This window comes from Globicephala melas, chromosome 8 (assembly GCF_963455315.2).
Source record: "Globicephala melas chromosome 8, mGloMel1.2, whole genome shotgun sequence".
In the NCBI taxonomy this organism is placed as follows: Eukaryota; Metazoa; Chordata; class Mammalia; order Artiodactyla; family Delphinidae; genus Globicephala; species Globicephala melas.
The window spans coordinates 79,529,192-79,546,925 of record NC_083321.1 but is presented as its reverse complement, the minus strand read 5'-3'; the positions used below and the strand labels follow the sequence as shown (position 1 = coordinate 79,546,925).

General features: G+C 36.2%; 1 protein-coding gene across 2 annotated transcripts in view; it reads left to right on the top strand.

The window, feature by feature from the left end:
- The window catches only part of PDGFD (platelet derived growth factor D), a 237,558-nt gene that overhangs the window by 133,057 nt on the left and 86,767 nt on the right, over window positions 1-17,734 (top strand). The gene's annotated exons all lie outside the window — the stretch shown is intronic.

Below are 17,734 nucleotides of genomic sequence, written 5' to 3'. Positions count from 1 at the left end.
AAAAATATAGTGTAATTGAGACCTATTAAAACAGTTAAATCATCACTTGAGATTTTCAATGCCATTTAGGGAAAGATACAGAATTTTTAAAGCTGTATTCATAGGCTGAACAACTAAGTTTCCCACTGTATTCATAGGTTAAACAACTAACTTTCCCGCTGTTTTTCTGTTTGCAATACAATACATTGTGCCAGAACTGCCACTAATGAATAACATTTATTTCTTCAGGTAGTTAATCATTTAGTAGACAAGTTAAAATGCTCTGATGGAAGTTTAAGCTTTTTATTAGTTTGTTTGGAGGTTTCCCCTATTAAAAAAGTTTAGTATTGCCCATTTTTGAAGCTTAAAGACCATGATAAGTCCTCTTAAATACATAAATAGATACGTAATTGAAGAAACTCATGAGACCTGAGAAATTAGTCTGCTGGGAACTCAGCTAGTGTTTTTTCTTTATTGTAAGAAACTAAAGAATATGAACAGAAGACCCACACATGCCTGCACACGTGTGCACACACACACACATGCGTGGAGAGAAAGAGCAAGCACACACTCAGGATATGTTTTCAATTACTTTGAGAATGCAATGAAGATGATGTCACTTTTCAGCGGGAGTATTTTTATCGTGCCTTTGTTTATTACTTTATTTTATAGATTATCATTTTAACAACATCATAAAAAGAGATGCATTTTAAGGTATACACTGCATATTGAAAGTAATATAATCTCTTGATAACTGTTAGTGTTTCAATATATATATATACTTTCCATGTCTAAATATACATGTATGTGTATTTTCATTTTAAAGAAAGTTTGCTACTATGATTTTGTACTTTGTCTTAAGAATATAAAATGTCTTAAGAATATAAAAGAATATAAGAATATAAAAAATATTCTGATCTATGGGATGCCCACCTTGTTTATTGAAGGTTTAAAGATTACTTATAATTTGTGAGGGAAACATTTATAGATTAAATAAATTTAGTGTAACAAATTAAAAGCAGGATAAAAACAATTTATAACTTTGTGGGTTGATAATTACTTTTCTTAACTTTCAGTGTACCTTAGAAAAGGAATGTATTTATTTTCCTATTCCTGCTGTGAGAGTAGCCATATAACACAAAATAGTAGCAGAAATGATAATAGGGCCTTATGTTTTGAATTCAGCTGTGACTGAGGAAAATTATTCAAACCACTTTTTATCGTTTACTCGTTTATAGTAACTTGTAATGAGCTCATCTCAAAAACACTGTCACGATAGTTTAGAAATGCCAGTGGGATCTATTTATAAGTTCAAATACACTTTAATAGTTCTATCAATAATTTACTTGTGGATTCTATACTTTTCTGCTTTGTCCTTCCTGTATACTTAGTCCTAGTGAGAAACCAGTGGAAGTATCTTGGCTTGGTCCAATTAGTTATAAAAAAATATGTATTTGGAAAGTTATAGATTTGTTTAACTAGTTCAGTTTTCTGCCACTTGGAGATTAGCTCAGAAACATGTTAATAATTTCTCGTAGTAAATATTTAATGACCACTTCCTATGAGCAAATCAGTGGACTAGTAGGGGCTTTGAGGACAGAAAGATGAATAGGAGTCACTTTCCTCCAAAGAACAAGATATCTACTAGGCCAGATAAGACTCAAGCACTTTGAATCATTTTATGTAACAGAAATTAGTAAAAGTCGTGATAGATGTATAAATAAAATGCTGTGCTTGGATAGAGGTTACTTGTTTGGGTGAGGGGTGCAGGGAGTGAGTAGGACTATGCAGAAAGCTCACTGGTGAAAGTGCTACTGAGTTCAACCTGGAAGTATGATTTGGTCACAGCCATAGTTAAATTTTACCCCCTGGGTTTAGAGGAACAATCCTTTCCTTGATGTGTCATGCCATACACTTGACTCCTTTCTCCTCTTACACACATACATTTTACTGTTCATTTTGTTTCCTTGTAGATGCTATTATCAAATGGATGCAGTAGAATAGTAGGGTCGGTACAGGGAAGGAATAATATTCTAGCCTTCTCCCTGAAACCTAGCATTCACACAGGCACCCACACAGACAAACAGAATGAATATCCATGTTTGTTTCTGTACAGAGCCTGGCTGGTTAAGCTAAGAGACAGTCTTTATCAGGAGGAAAAGCCTATGCAGTGCCTGGATTGAAATCTGCATAGGTCTTGTTCTCAGTTCACCTTCATCTGCTTTAGAGTTAGTGAAGATTCCTTCAGGACGTTGGCATTGCCTTGCCTATCAGTCTTAGATTGTTACTGTCTAGTCTGTGGAGATATTTTATTAGAAAATGTGTAGAGGCTGCATCAGGAATTTCCAAATGTCCTTGTAAGTGCTTTCAGTGTGAGTGTATATAATACTTTGTTTTTTAAAAAGGTGTTGATAACACTACACATATATGGATAATACAGGGAAAACATTCTGAAAGTAACCAGTTTTTGCATTGTCTACATATATTCACTTCTGATGCATGAGACATCTAACCCCAGGGCACAGAGTAATTAGCACGCCGTCCAAACAGGAAGGGTCTGAAGAGGCCTCCAGCCACCAGCCATGCCACCACAAAAGCCAGTAATGTGACAGGTCACTTCATTTATTGTGACACTTTGGGTCAGATAGAATGGATGTATGTTTCCTCATAGAAGAGAGGTATATTGGAAGGATCTCAAATAAATAAAGAAGCCCATTGTACCACAACAACATGGTCATTTTGATATTTTATGAATTATATGCATGATAGGTGATGTTTCTACAACTGTCTTATAAAAGACAAAATTTCCAGGTTGTTTATGTAGCTTTCTCTATTCTAAACAGCAGCTGAGTTAATTGATCACCGTGGTAATTAGCATGGCTAAAACCCATCTGTCTGTAGAATTTAACTGTATTCTAACCATGAAAATGAGAAAGCCTGATAAACAAAAGCTTCAATTGAAAAAAAAAAATAGCAAACAAAAGAGAAATCAACTCACCTATTTTGCTCAGATAAATTAAATTTAGCAGCCTAGATACAAGGAGAATTCTTTCTTAGGCCATCTAAATGATATCAGGTCCAGAGAATTCTCCTTCTTATTATCAGAATGGTTTGGGAGTGTTAATGTCTTCGTGGGCTATCTCTCTATTCTGAGAGACATGAAACTCCCAGGCTTGTCCTTTATTCCATTGTCATTTCCATTCCACTTATGAATATTCTGTTTCACTCAGCTCATAAAATGTGCTTAACTGCTGATATGCTTTTGTTTACTCATATATTGGTAAAATATTTCAGTGCTGCTAATTCACAGAACATGAATAGTCTCTCTTTGGAGGCCTCCAAAGGACACGTACTAATCAGAGAAACCACATACCCTGGCTTTCAAAATAAGAGACCCAATTTCAGATGTTGAAGGGAAAGAAGATAAGATCATTGATTTTTTTTTTTTCTTTACAAACTATAAATGAAATGGAACAGAAATGTCTTTGGTAACCCTAACAAAACTTATTGAGTTTTGAGTCTTATTTTTCTCTATTTCCTTATTTTTCTACAAAACAACCTAAATTACTATTAATCTTAAACAAAGACATGGTTTGATTTCATGTTCTTACTTCAGTGTGTTTCATCTAGAATGTAGAATTGTGGTGAGCCCTTCATGCCTGTGACTAAGAGACACTAGATCAAATGTTAAGGATAACTCATAAATTACTGCTTCTACAACATAAAATATACTGGCATTAAATTGACATCAAAAAGTGGAGCCCCACTGAAGTCAAGGTTTCTGATGCTAAGATTGTGCTCTCAGACTATGTCTTTAGAGAAAAATTTAAACCAAACAGGATCATCAACTACTGAACTTGCAGTAAGCCAGCCTAAATTAAAAAGCAGTGACAATTTCAGGTAGGAGGTATACTTTGTGTTTGTTGGGATGGATCTGTAGCAAATTTATCTAGCAGTTAGCCTCAGGTCTCTACCTTCTCTTTTGTAGTCCTAGGTAGATCATTCCTTTCTGGTATTGAATTCTTCATCTAAAATAGCTAGGACCATCCTAGATAAAAGGTACCTCAATAAGAGAAAAAGAATTTATCTTACAATAAAATAGGCTCTAGGTGAATCACTTCTTACAAAGAAGGCTGCAATTTCTTTCCTTTGAAAATATCAACTCGTTGTGACTCTGTGACCATAAAACATCAACAAAATACAAGCATCTTAAAAAAACTAGTATCAAACATTTAATCAAGTTATATTATTCTATCCTTGTATACAACAACAGTATTCAATATCTGCAGTAGTGGAAAAACAGTCACACATACACACACACACACACATATACACACACTAGAACTGGGTTGGATACACAGATCAGTAAGACAAAGCCTGTTGTGGCTCTGAAGTGAAAAAAAGGAGGGTTTATGTTCACTGGATTTGTCACATTATCTGAATGCCCTTGGACAAAGCATATATTTCTCTGAGCCTCATTTTCCTCTTATATAAAATAAGGATAATGACAATGATCTCTTTTCCATAAGATTTTGCTGTGGGCTTAATGGATAGATAATTTGAATTTGTCCTGTAAATAGAAAAGCACTCTACCGAAGTTTTTTTTCCCTCGATGAGTAGAAGCAATAATTAACCCAGAAAAGTTAAGAAGAGAGGTTAAAATTTATATATCCTGAAGGTGATATGCAGATTAATTTTTAAGCCCTCATTGACTAGGACTTGGTGCTTTTGTGCTTTTAGAGCTGTCCCTACTCTCTTCAACCTTGCACTCCAGGCTTCTCAGGGTAGTAGCAAGAGTCTGTCACTAATTTGTTTCAAAACCCCAAGAAGTATCCTTCAAAAGTTGAAAATAAATCCATTCAGAGTGTATTATCTCAACAACTTATTCAGTGTCATTTTTAACCATAGCAGTCTGTGAGCTGTTCTTCAAGTGTTGTTTTTAACCAAAGGAAGTAGACAACAAGGTTCTGCTTGTAAGGCACTTACAGAATTGTTGAGCAGAAAGAACATAATGAAAAGATAATCCATTCACCATAATTAAAACTGTTGCAAAGTAAGTCAAGTTAGTAGACAACCAAATTGTTGATGTTGATGCCAAAAGTATAAGTATGGTCTTTCCCATAAATTATGGTTTGGAATCATTATTATGGACGGTCATGTGTTAGATGGAACAATGAGAGAGCCTCATTCCACATACCTTCCTCAAAGTCCTTTTTTTTTTTTTTTTAACCAAATCCTCAGAGCAATTTACAGAGCTGAGCAAATCAACACTCAAGAAACTCTTTCTTGAAGTAAAACCTACATACAGAAAAGTGCATGAATCACATACACACAGCTCAAAAAGCTTTTCTAAAAAAGCAAACACATATATGAATCCAGCACCCAGTTTAAGAAAGAGAATTAACATTTGTGGTCACTTCCAGCCTCCACTTAGTCCCAAAAGCGACTACTATCCTGACTTCAAACAACATTGATTCATTTTGCCTGTTTTTGTTTCTTACGTAAATAGACTCATACAGTAAGTACTCTTGTGTTTGGCTTCTTTTACTCAACAATATGCTTGTGACATCTATCTATAGTGTTATATGTAGATGTAACAGAGTCATTTGGACTGGACAGTAGGGGACTCCTCGGGACAATTGGTAACAGCCATCTAGAAGTCCCCTTGAAGAACTGATATTTTGACGGTGGTCATTGATCCTGTAGCCATGGAACAGCAGATGCAGTCTCTCAGAGCAGGACCTTCGAACCTTTGTGATGGTGCACCTCATTAGTTAAAAAGAATCAACAAGAAACTTTGATCACATTCTCAATATGTGTATATTTATAAACTATATGTAGTACTGTATAACATTATAAAATACAAAAAGGATAGATAATTTAAATGGATCGGTTAAATACTACTTTTTGTCTACCCTCACCAATGCATCTGGAGGTGCAAGAACCTTACTTTTGAGACCATCAGAAAAAGCAATTAAGACTCTGTTGCTCTGGATGTATGCCCAAGGAGCAGGCTTCCTTTCAGCGTGGCATAGGTTAGGATCAAAACAGGAAGGCAAGTATCTAAAGAAAGCCTGCCCTTAAGAGGTACTGCAGAGAACCATGCATGTAATGGCACTTCATGGGCTAAGAAGACAGTGTCACAGCCACAGCCACTGAGTCAGGAGCAGCTGGAACACAACTCTGCCTGCCCTAGCTTTCCCACCTCTTGTACTGGCTTCAGGGGCAAAAATGCAAAGGGCGTTTGAGGGACTCTGTAGAGAGTCCATGTGGGAACTGACAGTCAGATGATGAAGGTGTGCCCAAAAGGAAAGAGGGAGATAAGGAAGGCAGATTCAGAACATCTTTACCTTTGCTGCCCAGTGGCTGGAAATGTTTATCAGTGCTTTAGAAAGACGGTACTGCTGAATAAACAAAGCTGTGATTTTGTTATGCTTATACTTTTGAAGCAGATACTGTTGCTGCCCCAGCTCATCTCCCTGAGCCCAGGCTTGTGTTCCTGTAAATGCTGACAGCTTCCCATTTCCAGAGCTCTTGTGTCTTAGTTTCTGTGTCTCTGGAGAGCTTGCTCAGACCTCCTCAGCTTGGAAGTGCTGGGGCTCTAATGTCTCCAGAAACAACTCTCAAGCAGCAAATGATGGGATTTGGTGGATAAATGCCCCAGCTTCTCCATCTTTCTGTGGGGCAATTCTGAAGTCTGCTCCACACGGTGCCTCAGAGGTGTTGAACTGCAGTGGCCCACAGCAATGCTGTGTTCACTAGGTTTTCTCCCTGCCTTGTCTCAGTTTATCCACTTCTCGCTTATGCATCCTGGAATGCCCTCCCAAATAAAGACTGTCTGCACCCACATCCTTGTCTTAGTGTTAACGTCTGAGGAGAAACAACCATAAATGAATTTGGGCGGGCAGGGGTGGTGGTGGTTACATATTTATCTATTGTGTTGTGTGTGGGTTTTCTTCAGTCATTTCTTCCAGATTCTCAAACAATTCATTTACATTTTACAAAAAGATAAACATGACGGGTTTACACCTCACATCATCTGGTCAAAATCTTGATGCCTGGTTCCAGGTTCAATGTGGGTGTGTAGCTTTCACTAATTCTATCTACTCTGTAACAGTGTTCTCAATTGTTGCTCTAAATTGGCTGATTCCAATTCGAAAGTGCTCTGTCAATTAAGCTCACAGTTTTATGTATTCGGTAATTACAATATATAATAAAATGTAGACAGTTTGACATAAGTCTTAAGGGCATGGACTTTGGATGTACTGAGATTCAATTCCCCCACTTTGACACTTTTAGTTCTGTGCATAAATTTCTTTATGTTTTAAACAAGAGCCTCAGTGTTGATATCCCGTTTTCTTTATGTTTTAAACAAGAGTCTCAGTGTTGATATCCCATTGACTCCTAAGAAGTCCACCTGGCGTTAGTTTGTGGGCTTGTTCTTAAGCATCAATCATGTTATGATACGTGATTAAGGATGTGTTCCATATTCTGCCCACAACTTCTTGAGATCAGTTCTTCAGTAGAGGTTATATAGATTTGACACTTATGTGTGCAAATTGGTAATTTGTATGCACATTTTTTACAGAGGCCTTATGTGTATCTCTCATCGTTTTGACAATATTAGCAAACATTAGAGAGACACAGACTTAAGCATCAGTTATTTGTATGCAATTCATGAGACTTATTGTGGTTCTTTGAAGAAAATTCATATTCTCTGACCAAGTTGTTTTACATTTGAAATATGGTTAGAATAGCAGTGTTATAGGTAATGAATAAACGTCTTGTTTCATTTTTCTTTGTATCATATCATCATGTTCAAATGTATTCTTAAGCATATACTTGGAGATGTTTTGATTTAGCTATTTTATCATCTAAATTTATAGTCCAAGATGAAAACTCCTTCTTGACACTAAATGCCAAATTATGTGCTTTGTGAGACGTTTTTGTTCATAAGAGTCACAAAGGGAAGTACCTCTTCACTCAAGTGATTTTTATTCCTCATAGCCTTAGTTAATATTACACTATCACACATATGTTCAAGTTTATAAGAGGTTGTCAAAAGCAAAGATGTTGAAGATACGTTTGGGATCATATTAACATTAGTCAGAGTGTCCCAAGTTTGTACACCTTTTTTCCTTAGATTAGCAATGTTTGTATATTAAAATATGTCCAATGTTAGAGACACAAGTTGTGATAATTTCTCTCTGAATATGGCTTTTAGACGTAATAGGGAAATCATTTCTAAGAGAATTTCTGCAGTAAATGTGTAAATTGTAATAAGCATTTTGCCAACCTATAAAATTCCCTTTGAGCGTCCATGGTGGCTATAATACTAGTTCGTTGTTGAAAGAGAAATGCTGAGCATGTGTTTAGCAAATCTCCTGATCATGTTTATGTAATCTTTAGTCTATGACTACATAATGTGTTTCAAGGAAAAGATATGTGACATTTCTTAGCAGTGGATTGTCTTTACATGATGTTAAGATAAGACATTAGGAGAAATTGTGAAATTTACCAAGAATGGATCAATAGTGTGCTTTTTTATGAAAAAAACAGAACTATTGATACAAGTTAGTGCCATCTTTTTCCCCTTGTACTCAACAAGGGGAATCAACACTTCTTAAATATTGCGCAGTAGGTAGGAGCATTTCTAGAATGATTATATAAGTCTGTCTTAAGTGAGTTGAGTGAGGTGGAAGAAACTTTGCCTTAACTGCAAAAGGATGATTGAATATTTTGAGATCAAGATCTTCCTGAAAAGACAGGATGCTGTTTGAAATGCATTGGAGCAAAGAAGTTTGTAGTTCAGAAAGATGTAAATAAAACACTGCTCAGAAGACATTTTGTTGCTTATCTTGCAGCTGCTGTTTACTCAAGATTCTGGTTATTTAATTATACTTTATTCCAGCAGATATTCAAGGTCATAGTTGCGGCAGATTTTTAATTATATACAGAGCTATACAAAGTGGAACATTTCACCCTGGGGAGCCCCCCAGAATGGCTATAGCCACTTTATTAAGTGAGCTGCTGCAGTTTGCTATGGTTGCTAAATCAAATGTTTGTGTATGTTTCGTTCCTTCGGGCGACAGTTGTTCCATAGTTTTCATTTTTGACTAACTGGAAGCATAAACAAATAAACCTTTGAAGAAATAAAAACAGTTTTTACATTTTTATATAGTTATTACCCAAATAGTATCAAATAGTATACAGGAAACTTTAACAACAGCAAAAATGGCCTGTAAGTTTAGTGTGTGTATACAGACCTAAATTTAATTAATATTTGTTAAGGTTCAGATATATACACTAAATTGTGGCTTAACGCTGTAAAAACAGAAACCAAGATAAAATATTGTTTCACTTTTTTAAAATCTTAAGGTCATATTTTTCTTTCCTCATGGTGTGGTTGGAACCAAGTATTTTGGAAACTGACCTAGGGAATTGGAGGGGTAAAATCCATTCTTAGTGCTACAGAAAGTATATGTTATTATACTATCACACTCTAAATAATAATTTTGAAAGCATTTTCTATAAGCAATCTTGTTTGTCCAGTCTACTCACAGAAGCTATGTAAATTAATGCCGTTGTCTCTCTGAGCTGTTGAGTCCAACTATGAATTTTGGACATGGGATCCATTAAGTTAGAACTTGAAAGGAAAATACAAAGAATAGTAGGAAATCAGTTGAATCTGCTAGTTTAGCATGACTATTTTAAGAAAGCAAACTGAAGACTATAACTTTATATATGTCTATTATTAGATTAAAATTCCTCTTCTCTAGTAAATGGTTAAAGTCTTTTATATCTCAGTTCAAAACATTCTTCTTTCATTAACAGATTTCTGGTTTCTGTGTATTACATTCTGTTTTTGTTCCTTGCTACATTCACTTGGGAAGAAAATAAGGAAGAATGGTCCTTCCTTGTATAAGAGCCCTGATGGGGATACTCAGAACTTGTGAAATCAGGAGTTTTTAACATCTGCTGAATGTGCTACTCATAAACATAGTTATTAATACCTTTTCTACCATGCCTGTAGCCAGGGTGTGAGTGTACCCTTTCCAACACTATTCATCTCAGCAACCCCCCTCCACCTTGACTCTTAAAAGTTTCCTTTTGTATATACATTAAGTAGCTATTTTCAGAATTAGCTGTGTAACAACCATCCCAAAGCTCAGTGGCCTAAAACAAAAATTATTTATTCTCACTCATTTATCTGGGGTCAGATGGAGTTTGACATACGCAGACTAAGCTTGTATGGTGTTACCTCCTACATTCAGGTTGGATCCACATCTGCTCCGTGTGTCTCTCATCCTTGTTAGCCTAATAGGCTACCCAGTACATGTGCTTCTTATGGAAATAGCAGAAGCAGAGGATGGTTGAATAGAAACACAGGATGACTCCTAAGGCTTAGGCTCAGAACTGACACACCAGTACTATATATATTATAGCCTAATATAATATTAGGCTAGATATGAATTCTCCTGTCTCAATCAAGTCATATTCCCAAGTGCAGTATCAATGGGGTAGGAAAATAAAGTGGTTGACTCTAGAGGGACTACAGGAAAGTCACATGGCAAAGAATGAGGAAACTATGGAAGGATGAATAACTGGAACAGTAATGAAATCTAACATAGTATACACTTAAGAATTGGCCCCAGTGCCCTTTTCTCTCTCAAAACAATGCTGTGTGAGGAAGCTCTAGAATACTCCACCTAATTAGGCTAGTGATTCTGTAGGTCAGACTTCAGAGAATCAATCCATTTATAGTTTTCCCTAGACCAGTGCAGCCCAAATGTGGTCCGTGGACCTGCTGCCATTCCCATGAACCATTTGTTTTTAGTCCACAATAAGATAAGGAACTTGCACCAAATGTAGATTAACTATGACCCTGAATGCATTGTTTAGTTTGCTAAAATTGTTTTTTATAGCAAGAAATTTTTGACAAAGGAAGCAGTATGTTGATTTTCAACCCAGCAGGCTCTTCATCACACAGCAGACAAGCACTTTGAATAGCATTGCCCTAGAACTTGTCTAGCAAGTTCATAGATCATACACAATCTCCAGAACCGAAGTTAAAACATAATGAATTCAATAACTTTATATTGGCATTAATGGTCCTATCTTTTTGAAACTATTCCATTAGTAGTACCGATGCATGCAGGGAATAATATAATATTAGGCTGGATGTGAAACCTGGCAGTTATGTAAAGGCATAAGAAAAAGGGAGTATAAAATATGACTATATCCTAAGCTCAGTACTCTTAAAATATAGTCAATTTCCTGGATCTAAATAGAAAAATATGTTTTCCATTGCCTTTTTCAACATAGTCTAGAAACATTTATTGTGTTCCCTGACATTGTACAAGGTACGTACCAAAATACAGCTGTGATACAATAAAATACTTACAGCTATTATTAATATTTATGTTTTGTCATACCTATTATCTCATTCTTATTAGATTGAAACATTTTTCCATCTTTTATTTTCATTTAGGAGCTATCAATAAATTATTTGTAATGTCTTTGGGAGATTAAATGGATAAAATCAGGTCATACTTAATGGGGTTTATATTTTCAGTATTATGTCGACAGCCACAGTTATCTCAGATTTATTAGAAAAAAATTAAAGAAATAGCTCTGGGGCCTAACATTTCTAGAAATTGTGTCAAGGAGAGCCAAATTTAAAATATTAAGTGTATGTCTCCATCTCTATATTCTATTAAATATGTTACTTCTTCTGTTTGAAGCAATAAATTGGGCTAAGCCTCATCGTCCTCTGAACTCCTAAAATGTTTGCTGCGTAGAATTCATTGTTTACTCCTTTGTGTTATTTTTGTGTGTGCCTGTTTAGCTAAACGACATTTCTGCTTTAGAGTTTATAAAGCATTTCCACGTGTCTTTTTTGCTTATTTGTTTGTTTTTGGTCCTTGGAGTCTGTGAACAAGTTAATGTCCTCACTGTTTTGCAGATGAAGAAACTGCCACTGAGATTAGGTGATCTTCCCAAAGACACACAGGTAGAAAGCAGTACAGAAAACTCCATTCAAACTTACTTATTTTTAAGAAAGCTTATTCACCTTAGCCCTTTTACAATAGAGGTGGCAAATATAATATATGTGTATGACCATTTATCCCCCTTCCACACTCAGGGTAGGTGCTAATAATTATATATCATAGTCTTTCCACTAGAACATGTCTGCAGTCTTCTCAATGCACTACTCCAGGAAAAATCTCATAATTTTTTAGAGTTGGCATTCGGGATTAAATGTGTTTGATTTTCCATCTATATATCTTGCTTTGTTAGGATTTATGTCTTTTGTGTTTGTGCCCTATAATATCTACTATTGTACTTTGCACAGGATAATAAAGACTAAATATTGTTAATTATTTATGGTTAAATGGATATAAGTCATAATGTGGTAGAATTTGATTTACTGTAAGGAAGAATTTTTCCTTTTATTATCATTGAATAATTTATTTCTAGATATTACTCAGCCTCATCTTGTGCCAGGCACAGTGTTATGCATCTGAGACTCAAGGATTAATTTATTCACTGGGGCATGAAAGAGAGGCAGAAAAGGACATACCATAGCAGGCAGGATGTTCAAGGGCCGGGGGCCCAATGATGGGTTATAAATATGGCTGAATGTAGTTCCCCCTGAGGACTAGGGGCCACCTGGGCACCTCCTGGATCACTGTTCACAAAGAAATGGGTCTCACATTCATTGGCCAGACCCCAAAAAGACATCTTAGTTTACAAAAGCAGTCTAGCAGGAGTACATGTCATAAGTTTGACTGCAGGGTTTGTGAATTCTGGTTTCAAAACTGCAAATGAAACCTACTCAGTCAACGAATGGATTGATTGCTTGACTTCTCCTGTACTGCTTCCTCATATGTAAATGCACATAAATATCTCACTTTAAGAATACTCTGAATTTCATTCATTCAAAAAATATTTATTGAAAGCCTCCTATTAGCTCCCATTACGTCCTGATGTAAAAATGAACAAGACCCAGTCGTTATTTTCCAGAAGCTTTCATTCTGGGAAATGGAGGACAGGAAACAAATGAGTATTTTAGGCAAAGGCAAGAAAGCAGTGCATGCTAAGTTTTTTGTCACAATGCCTGATCCAAGAAATTCTGATTCCCTACCCCCTTTCCCACTTACCATATCATCATGAGGTACCCTGTTTATTTTTATAAATTTAAAAATCTCTCTGTTCCATAATTACTAGTGAGAATAACAATTGTCACTGTACTAGTTTTCAAATCTTTCTACAGGTGTAAATGACAGATGCACCTGTACAAAATGGCCCATCAGAAGATGCCAGGGATCCTGTCTATAACACCCATAACAATTAAATATTGTGCACTTACTTTCTGTAAGGCTCTCATGGGTGTAGCTATGTAAGACTTCAGCTCTTCTTCACAAAAGTTAGTATCCTGAAATACATAATAAGATAAAGATGTAGGCAATGTCAGCTGAATAAGTCTTTGTAAGGCACCCACAAAAAATCCTGTAGGTGAGAGAAAAAATCAAAACTTCCAAACTTCAGTTACTGTTTATTGAATACTTTTGTGTTTAAGCATTTGGGGTTTATGAAGATTCCTAATTTTAAGAACTATATTTTTTATAATGGAGGGTGTGAGGCATTGGACAGGACAATGATGAAGGCTATATTGAATGCTAGACTGGAAACTTGAACTGGAGAAAGCAGGAGATGAGGGCTAACGTTTGACTACGTGGACCGAGACTCAGCTTCCAGTGGATAGAAGTCAATCTTACTTCCTATCTGATGTCCTTAGCACTTGTTTCTATATAATGAATAATAAAACAGACAGGAAAAACACCCAAGGAATGTTAACAGATTGTTTTAAGGCAAGAGAGATTTCTGAGGGCTAAAAAAGTCACAGATTTCCTTACAGAATTCACTTTAATATGACCCATATCTCTTGAGTGGCATTCCATGCCCAGTGAGGAAGGAAAGATTTTTCTACTAACGTCTCTTCCAGTAAACAGGTTATAAACACAGTTTTCAGAGCAGGAACTGTGTCATATTAATTTTTTCATTCCAACAGTGGTTATGGTGCCCTGTTCACATTGAAGTAGCATGCACTCAGGAAGTATTGGTTGAATGTATTTTTCAAGTGGCCTTTTATTCCTTGATAAAAACACAAACATGCTAGTTCTTAAATCACTGCCATTAGTGGCCACTCCAACTGCTTTCCTGCCTCTTTTTTCTTACTCACGGAACCATGATGGGTGGACATGGGCTTGAGGGGAGGCTCAGCTGCCCCCAGCCAAGGGAGTATGTTGTATGAGTATGAGCCAATCATGGTAACTCCATTCCCCTTATTGGGACTGGAGTAGACTTGCAAACATGCCCAGTGAGACAGAGGGAGTGCCTGCTTGGGGTGGGCATGGGGGTTCCAGAAAGATTTCTGCTTTCTTAAAAAGAGACGCATGTGGGGAAAAGCCCTTTCTTTGGCCTCTGAATCCTACCCTGTGAGGAGGAGAGAGATGGAGGAGAACATTTTGAGAACAGCCAACACACCGAGGATGGCAGCAGAGAAAAGTAGAAGCCCATGACTACGTTGCAAAGCCTTGAATTAACCAACCGTGAATATGTTCTAACTCTACATTGCCTATGTGACAGGACACATTTTATTAAATCATTTTTCAGTTTGGTCATCTGTTACTTGCAGCCTAAATTAGCCTATAATAAGATCAGTGGATTGATTAAACACATGGTGCTGTGCAAATAAAGTAAAAGACCTCTCCCTGTGTGCAGAGTCTCAGAAGGATTCATTCAGCAAATATTTCTTCAGAGCTTACTAATCTTCAGAAGTTGATAGATTGAGAGAGAATGTGTTTCTATCGAGGCTTTGGACTCTGTAGCACAAACATGAAATGGATAGTAAAAACCAGTTGGTATTCAGTGTATTTTCCATGCAAGCTTTTTATATGCATGAAAGGATTGTCTTTGAGTCCCTTTTTTAAACCAAAAGTGAAAATAGAAATAGCCAAATTGGACAACCATGCAAAATTCTCACATGATATTATAATTTTGTGAAACATGCCATCCTAATGGTTTAATGAATACTAATACTCTGGTACTTTTTAATTTATTCAGTTTTTGCACTTCCCAAGCCCCTATTTTATTTTAAATATATCCCTAGGTCTAATTTAGAGATGTTAGAAAGTCATGCTTTCGAATTTACTATTTTATTTAAGGAAAATGTTAAATAGATAATTTTCCTACATGCACAGTTGCTTTAAAATGCTTTTTTTTTTTTTAATATTCCAGATGCAAAGGCAATGCTGTTTTTACCTTTCTTTTTTATCTTGAAATACTGAAAGAGATGACCTGTAGTTCTTCCAGCCTCTGAAATTGGTATTTTCTAACTTAAAATGTAGCTTTGCTCATGCCTGAGACCCCTGGAGAATAAACAAAATCTGCATTTCTTTTTCAAGCAGTATCCTGCCAATCTAAGAAGAAAATACAACCTTGCTTCAGTCGCTGGCTTCTAATAGCATGGTATCTGTAGCAATCTCACAGAAGATTAGTAACTCTAGCTCAATTTAAAAGTTAGCATTGTGAAACACACATTGAGTGTGTTTCAGAATAAAATCTAGTAAGATTTAAAGACAGTTATTCATGATTTATGAATAAAATAACAGTTCAGAGCAACAGACAGACTGGCAAGAAGGACTTAAGTTGATGGGAGAAGAATGTTCTATCTTTTCTCTTCCTTTGTAAAAACAGTAGTAACAGAAGAACCTATATGTTGCCCGTTCTACCTAGTGGAATCATCTTAGTGTGAAAACATCATACTTAGGGTTCCACTGTCTAAATGCAGCTCCTGATTCCCATCAGGCATTCTTTAAGATCTCAGTCAGTGCTTGTAGAGTGGAGGACCACTTTGGGTCTTGTCCCAGAAAACAACATCAGATTTCTTTTCTGCTAGACATGTGAGAGATTATCTGATTATTATTAATATGTGGGTTCCCAGGGAAGCCAGACAGATGCTGGTATATCATTAGTCATTTTTTTCCCATATAGTCTTCTAGTTTTCTAGCATAAACCAGAGTAGGACTCTGAAGATGCCTATTTGGGTTCACAGATAGATTCCTTTTCAGCAATTTATATAAACACAATTCCATCATTCTCAATATTCATTAAATGTTAGTATGGTTTGTCCTTTATTAAAGGCCACACCTTTTCTTCTATCTCATCTGAAAAAGAAAAAAATTTTAGATTACCACAGGAGTGGTCCGACCAGAAAGCAAGCTTGACTTATATTGACATATGTTTTGTAAGCCAAGGGTATATTGCAAGCATTTTTTTATTGAGAAATAATTGATGTATAACATTATACTAGTTTCAGGTCTACAACATATTGATTCAATATTTGTATATATTGCAAAATGGTCACCACCATGTCTCGTTATCATCCATCACCACACATAGTTACAAAATTTTTTTCTTGTGAGGAGAACTTTTAATACCTACTCTCTTAGCAACTTTCAAATATACAAGTATTAATAATTTAGTCACCATGCTGTACATTACATCCTCAGGATTTACTTATTTTATAACTGGAAGTTTGTACCTTTGGACCACCTTCACAGATTTTGCAAGCATTTTTAATAATCTCTAAAGGATAATATGTATTAAAATATTTACAAGTTCCTAATTTGACAGGCTGACTCCTTTATATACAGCAGGGGTCCCCAAGTCCCAGGCTGCGGACCTCTATCCTGGCCTCCGGCTGTTAGGAACTGGGCCACACAGCAGAGGTGAGCGGCAGGCAAGCGAGGCTTCATCTGCCGCCCCAAATCGCTCCCCATCGCTCACATTACCGCCTGAACCATTGCTTACATGCCGCCTGAATCACCACCCAACCCCCCATACGTGGAAAAAACTTCTCTGAAACCGGTCCCTGGTGCCAAAAATGTTGGGGACCGCTGATGTACAGTATATATTTTCCAAACATATGATTATATCTTGTTTAACATAGTTAAACAGAGTTATTTACTATTTTTTTTAATTGAAGTATAATTGACCTACAACACTATGTTAGTTCCTGGTGCACAACATAATGATCTGATATTCCTGTATATTACCAAGTGATCACCATGATCATTTTGTACTGTCTGTCAAGTCACCATACAAAGTCATTACAATGTTATTGATTATATTCCATGCTCTACATTTCTGCTTCATGATGCATTTACTTTGTAACTGTAAGTTTGTACCTCTTAATCTCCCCCAGGTATTTCACTTATTCCCCCTACCCCTTGCTGTTAAATTTTTGCTTTACAGTTATGGTTATAGAGAGTAAGAAGGGTAATCTTATTTGAGATGGGAAATGATCTCCTCTGAAGTATCATCTGTCAGCTCATACAATTTCTTCATTCATTTATTTAGACCTGCGGCAAACACTTAAGTTATCTGCTAAATGTTAGGAACCGTGTATGGTGCTAGCACCAGAGAGAAGTTTGCCTATGGTGGTGACCAGCACCAGAATAAGTGGATGTATAAAGTATTGAAATGAGAAGGAGAAGAAGATCCACTGAATATTAACCTCATTTGTTCAATTCTCCCCTCTTGATCCGCTTTACTGGTTACAGAAATCTGACTGTCTACTACTTAGAGTAGGTGATGCTATTAAAATAAGTCATGATGTCATAATAAAGAATACAATAAAATTTACCTCTGCTACATATAAGCAAGTGACTTTCTGTTTTGGAGTAAG